The sequence below is a fragment of the Lepisma saccharinum genome, chromosome 21, assembly GCF_977018435.1.
Source record: "Lepisma saccharinum chromosome 21, izLepSacc3.1, whole genome shotgun sequence".
NCBI classification, from domain to species: domain Eukaryota; kingdom Metazoa; phylum Arthropoda; class Insecta; order Zygentoma; family Lepismatidae; genus Lepisma; species Lepisma saccharinum.
Window position 1 is genome coordinate 55,294,974 of NC_139249.1, and position 6,485 is coordinate 55,301,458.

The 6,485-nt window shown below is 38.7% G+C and overlaps 1 long non-coding RNA gene across 1 annotated transcript; it reads right to left on the reverse strand.

Moving 5' to 3' along the window:
• Window positions 1-305: 305 nt before the first annotated feature.
• LOC146003926 (uncharacterized) lies at window positions 306-5,934 on the reverse strand. The gene is made up of 2 exons (XR_014443868.1): window positions 3,248-5,934; window positions 306-478 (listed from the first exon to the last, which is right to left on the reverse strand). It is a non-coding gene; the product is annotated as an uncharacterized LOC146003926 (long non-coding RNA).
• Window positions 5,935-6,485: the final 551 nt, after the last annotated feature.

The window sequence follows — 6,485 nt, forward strand, 5'->3', positions numbered from 1 at the left end:
GAACTTTTTTGGTTACCTTGTATTACTGATTTATTTTGAATCACCCTGTTTAAAACGTTTATGATATTTTGTTTTGTCAGTTATTACAATTGGAAAGTTATTTTTAAACTCACTTATTGTCTATTATTCAAAAAGATAACAGTCATATAACTTGAACTGTCTGAGCCAATATATTTCTCATGTTGTGTCAGAAAATTACGTCTTGCATGCCTTCCAGTCTGTACACTTGATGAAAATCATTGATCTACCTCTGTACATTACTCCTTATCCTAGAAGTTAAACATTGAAGGTAAGTGACAGACATTTACAATGTTTAATTCTGTGATGTACATCAGCATGTAAGGTGAGAACCTCCAAACAGACTTCATTGAGGTTTCAGTCCCTCTGGCGAGGAAAATGGTGTTTGTTCTTCCTCTCTAAGAGTTGTCTCTGGAGCTGGTGCTTCAGCTGTGACGTTTGCAGGGATTCTGTCTTGACTCTGAAAGAAGGAAAGCAGTCAGATTATATTCAAGGTGCACTTGAGTGAGAAATTAACCAGTCTAGTTCGCTGCACTTTTTCACTCCCTTTGCACTGACGTGTCTAGTTGGTTTAAAAATGCAACACCGAGTCATCTGTTCTAGGGCATTGTACAATGTGGTGTATGGTCAGTGGTCACATAATTCGTAATAACCAAAGAAATTAACATTGCAAGCAGCAAGCAGTTGGTTATTTGAACACCGCTATTTTTGCGTGCAATGTTTACTTGGTTGAATATGATTTCGTTGCACCAGCCTGACACTGGGATACACGTCCCCTACACAGAGTTTCAAAAAGTGCAATGAGCTAGACAGGGCTAACGTAAGCAGAACAAAGTATTTTCTAATAATCAGGGTTCAAATTATTATGCCAGCTCCATGGTGAAGTGGTTATCACATTGCCTTACGTTGCCAGGGGTCCCGGAATCGAATCCCAGCCTGGGCATGGCTGTTCTTTTTGAGAGTTCCATCATAAATTTCGTCCTACTATCATCACTCATTCCCATCTTTGTGATTAGCAAAAACGTTGCAGAAAAGCAAAGTAAAATAAACCAAATCGGTCAAATTATTATGGCCTAAACCTTAGAGATATGCATGCATGTACATCATGAGTCAGCAGAATCTGGTAAAGTTTAGATTGATGTTTCTGCTAAATATGACTTCGGCAGTGGTTGGCTGTTGATGCAGAACGTTGAAGTGGCTGAGTTAGTGAGGTTAAGTATAGAATACAATTGGAGAGTGGCGATTATTGAAGGTCTTCGCACTGGAAGATCACTGATTGAAATCATAAGGTTTTTTGGGTGCATGAGATGGACTGTGTAGAACTTCGCACATAAATATACTGTGTCGAAGATGTTCGAGCAGGGTTCTACTAACTCGGTGAGAAGAATTCAATTCAAAAGACATCAAGGACCCCGTCAGTTGCCCAAAGAGCCCAAGAGTTCATTTTGGAAGATCCAGGGGCGTCGCTTATGAAATTGGCGACCACCTTGGATGCATAAGACATTAGTAAAGCTGTAGATAGAAACCGTGGTGTCTGAAATTCCGTACATCTTCTAGCAGGATGGTGCATCGGCTCAAACATGCTATTTTAGGCCAGCCTCATGCCGGATCTGACACAACACGAAGGGACGAGTCATTGTTGTCGCAAACTGTGAAGGTGAACGTTAGTCTTTTATGGGCTGCCACATATCGAACGAAACATTTGATTTTGAGTCACAGGTTGCAACGGTTTGCAACAAAATAACGAAGGCCGTGAAATTTGGTGTCACGTGGAGCAGGTTGCGACAAAACAATTTGTGTATGCGCGAATCCATTCACTTCAGGCACAGACCGAAAATGGGACAGCTTGAAGCCAGCAGCATTAATGTAGTCCTTGAATCTTACATTATATGGTTAACATTGAATTTATAATCAATAATTTGCTAAAACGGAATTCACAACATATAAACTGATACATCAATTCTACATACACATTGATACACTGATTCTGCTGCAAAATGTTATACTTATAATGCATCGTTATTCGCTACCTGAATTATAAAAGACAGACCTAGAAAATGTATACGTGAGCAAATGGTTATACTTCAAATTACTTTTGCCTTGTTCTTAGACATCCATACGAAAGAAACAATGGTTCTTTCAAATACTAAACAGAAATGCGACTGTTGTATAGTGCACTGTGTATGTATGTGTTAAAACACTTTAGTATTGTGAATTTCCCATCAGACTGCTTTCTCTATTTCAAAATGTTTTGCTTTTTTTTCAGGTTTACACATTTTATGCTCTACTAACAGTTGGGCTGAAAAGTTCGTAGGCTGACTCATAGATGGCGTTACTAGAATTAAATCCATGTGATTTTTACTTAGTACTAACCTTCAAAAGATACGTGTATAAATTTCACAGCTGCCGGATAATTAGTTCGTGAGATATAGCATTGTGAGTGAAGCAGCTTTTGTTATTGTGAAAAAATGGATAAAAAATAATTTCGTGTTATAAAGCATTGCTTTTTGGCAAAAAAAAAAAAATACTGTTGAAGTAAAGGCTTGGCTTGATAAACATTATTCGGACTCTGCACCAGGAAAATCAACCGTTGAGAAGTGGTTTGCTAAATTTAAACGAAGCGAAATGAGCATCGAAGACGATGCACGCAGTGGACGCCCCAAAGAGGCAGTTACCGACGAAAACATCAAAAAAGTCCACAAAATAATTTTAAGTGATCGTAAAGTGAAGTTGATCGAGATAGCTGAGACTTTAAAAATATCAAAGGAACGTGTTGGACATATTGTGCATGAATATTTGAACATGCGAAAGCTGTGTGCAAAATGGGTGCCGCGCGTGCTCACAATCGATCAAAAGCAACAACGTTTTGATGATTCGGAGCAATGTTTAGCGATATTCAACCGTAATAAAATTGCTTCCCCATCCACCATATTCTCCAGATCTGACCCCCAGTGACTTTTTCCTGTTTGCAGACCTTAAAAGAATGCTCGCTGGAAAGAAATTTAGCACTGATGAAGAGGTAATCGCCGAAACTGAGGCCTATTTTGAGGCTAAAGAGAAATCGTACTATAAAAATGGCATCGAAAAATTGTATGACCGCTATAATCGTTGTATCGCCCTCGAAGGCAACTATATTGAATAATAAAATCGAATTTTGTCAAAAAAATATTTTTTACTATATTAGCCTATGAACTTTTCAGCCCAACTGTTACAAGACAACAAAACTTACTTGAATGTGCTGCATTCCTTGAAATGGACTTCAAAATAATTTGACGCAGATTCTTGTCCTATCCTTTTCATCTCTACTTTTTTTCCTTTACCATGAAGCCTCGAACTGGAGTTCCACTCTGAGAGGTCGACTAACCCCACCTCCCACCCTGGTTCCTTTGAGCTCCTTCTAGGCCCTGAGGGCTTCTTGGACCCTTTCAGGCCTAACCTGGCTCTTTAGTACCCTCGTAGGCTCTTTCAGGACTCCCTGAGCCCCTTTAAGAGACCCACGGGACCCCCTTGAGCCCTCCAATTTTCCCCTAGGGGGAAAACCAACACTGCGTAGGAGATCGTGGACAATGGGGGAGCCCAGGTCGGAGGGGGACGTGGGGTACCTCCATGCCTTCCACCCTCCTTCCCACCGAATCCCCCCTCCCCGTGGGAATGAGCCCCCCAGCGTTCCCAGACTCGGCAGTGATGGTGCAGCAGAAGAAGATCTAGGGATCAACCCTCCGTAGTGAGTGCCGAAAGGGACGAGAGAGGCCCATGCACACACACATATACCCGCAATCACACACAGAGAGACATACACACACACACACACACACACACACAAAATAAAAGCTATAAATTAGTAACTATAAGAACTAAGAGGGAATTGGAGGGTAAACTACTTTGTGGTGACTCCAGCCACAATACAGCAGCCGGATGTCACCCTTAGTTTCTATTGGGCCCTCTAGCCGCTCGAACAGCCGGAGACCACCCTTACTTGCTATACGGTGACTCCAGCCACAATACAGCAGCCGGATGTCACCCTTAGTTTCTATTGGGGCCTCTAGCCGCTCTAACAGCCGGAGACCACCCTTACTTGCTATACGGTGACTCCAGCCACAATACAGTAGCCGGATGTCACCCTTAGTTTCTATTGGGGCCTCTAGCCGCTCTAACAGCCGGAGACCACCCTACTGACAAGATATTCTGCCCATATACCTTAGAAATAGTGGTAGCACAGAAACTCTTTTGTGTGTGGTGATAGTTTTACTGAAACAGCATGTTTAGGCCCAGCCTCTTCGCCATTCCCACTTGCCATTTGCTGCCAGAGCTTATTCTTAACCAAGATGAGGTAGTGAGGAGTATGAGAGCTGATTCTATGGACGCCTGCAGGAGGAGAATTCCTAAGCAGACTTTGGATTGATGTTGGTATAGTTTTGTCCAAAGTCCTGGGTTTGAAACATTAGAATAGTGTGTGGATATTCATTTCATTTGATAATCATCCATACCTCTTTCTACCATGTGCATTCACCTAATGGCTGTGAAGGCTTTTTCCTTTCAGTTTTTGTTTAAGTTTTTTTAAAGTCCACTTTATGTACAGATAGGATAATCTGGATAATTATGCAGCACGGTAGTCAAGCATATCTGCTTATTTAATGGATTTCAAGTTCATCAGAGAAAGGCACAGAGTTCATAGTTCAGGTTACAAGCAATGCTTTTATTCATGATTTGTTTAGAGTGTAAGACTAAATATCATTTTGTTGGAACATGAAATTACCGAATCCTGAAAGATATTTAATAACACTCCAACTGAGTTAAATAACACAAATGCCATACCCTGCTTATTCTGGCAAGTATATGATCATGCTCTATGCTGTGAATTGTGTTTCCAAACTGTTTTATTGATAGAGTTGAGACTGCTTAATGCATAACTCAGTTCTTGCATAATTCTGTTTTGTACGAAAATTACTGTAGGTCCCGGCAAAATATAATCTAAAAACGTGTTAATTAAACTTTATTTGTACGTAATGCATTTATTAGCCATTGCTTAAACCACATTTTGCAGTCATTAGTAAAAGAAATGCTATTTTAGACGATTTTTAAAAATTGTTTAGAGTCTATATAACTATAGTGTCTACTGTAGTATTTCAGTATCAAAGTGTTCACTAAACTGTCCAATGTTGTGTATTTATGAGCCAAACTTTTAGATTCATTGTTTTATCACTGTATGGCAGAAATAACCTGTATTATACTGTATCTTCTTCCTCAAAATAGATGTAATTACAGTATTTTAATTAATTTATTTATTATTTATTTATTTACGACTTTGTTGATATGACATGGTATCTAAATCTGATTTGTAAGTAATTCTTAGTTATACATATTATTTTCTCTTCACCTTGACATACATATTACTCAGGTTCAACTGTATTCATTTTCCTTTCATCGTCCATCCCTCTGCTGCTTCTGTTGCATTTAAGCAAAGAGCAGAGAAGCCTGCAGACGCCCATGCCACAGCCTCATGATGATATGGAAAAAAGGCAAATTGAGAAAAGAGAAATTGAAAACCTCGGAATGATGGTGGACAATGAAGTGCTGACGGAATGGATATCATGTCACAATCTATTTGAGTGATTATATTTCTAAGATAATCTAATCTATAACTTAATTTAAATATCCTTGTCAGGAAATACATAATTTTAGCTCCCATCCTTTGAAATCCTTTTCTTTGCCAGCTGTAAAACTGTGTTCTAGACCTTAAGTGAGCTATGAATTTTTGAAGTAATGATCTTCACAGTAATGTATTGCTATATTTGATATCATCCTAAACTTGAAGTAAGTCTCACTTCACTCTGTTGGATTAATATATTTCTAGTCTCATTCATTTTGATTCATCTTATCCTAACTCTTCAGTTTATGACATGACCTGCATGTCTTCCTTTTTTGTACATTGCTGCTGTTCTGCATCCTATTTCTCTTGCTATGACTATTGTAGTATTAATTTCATTCTATTTTGGAATAACTTATGTTTTTCAATGTCATTCTTTTCCATCAAACTTACACTAACTCTATGGCACCATACATAACTTAATCTAAATATCCTTATACTTCTTCAGAGAATAACATCATTCTTGCTCTGATCCTTAGGGATCCTTTTCTTTCCAAGCTGTAAGAGTGCATTCTAGACCTAACGTGAGAGCTGCCTATTTTTCAACTAAACCTAACCTGAGCTGCCAATTTTTCAACTAATTAATTCTCATTTTCTTAAAATGCAACCTCCACGCCAATGTTTTTAATATCATCCTATAGTTGAAGTCAGTCTTACTTCACTGTATTGATTAATCTATTTCATAATTCATTTCATTTCTCTCTTGGAGTAACTTACACTATATTTTTAAATCACACTATTTTCCATCAAACTTCCCCTAACTATAGGCACAATCTATAACTTACGTTGTCAGAAAATGCTACCATTTTAGTTCCGATCC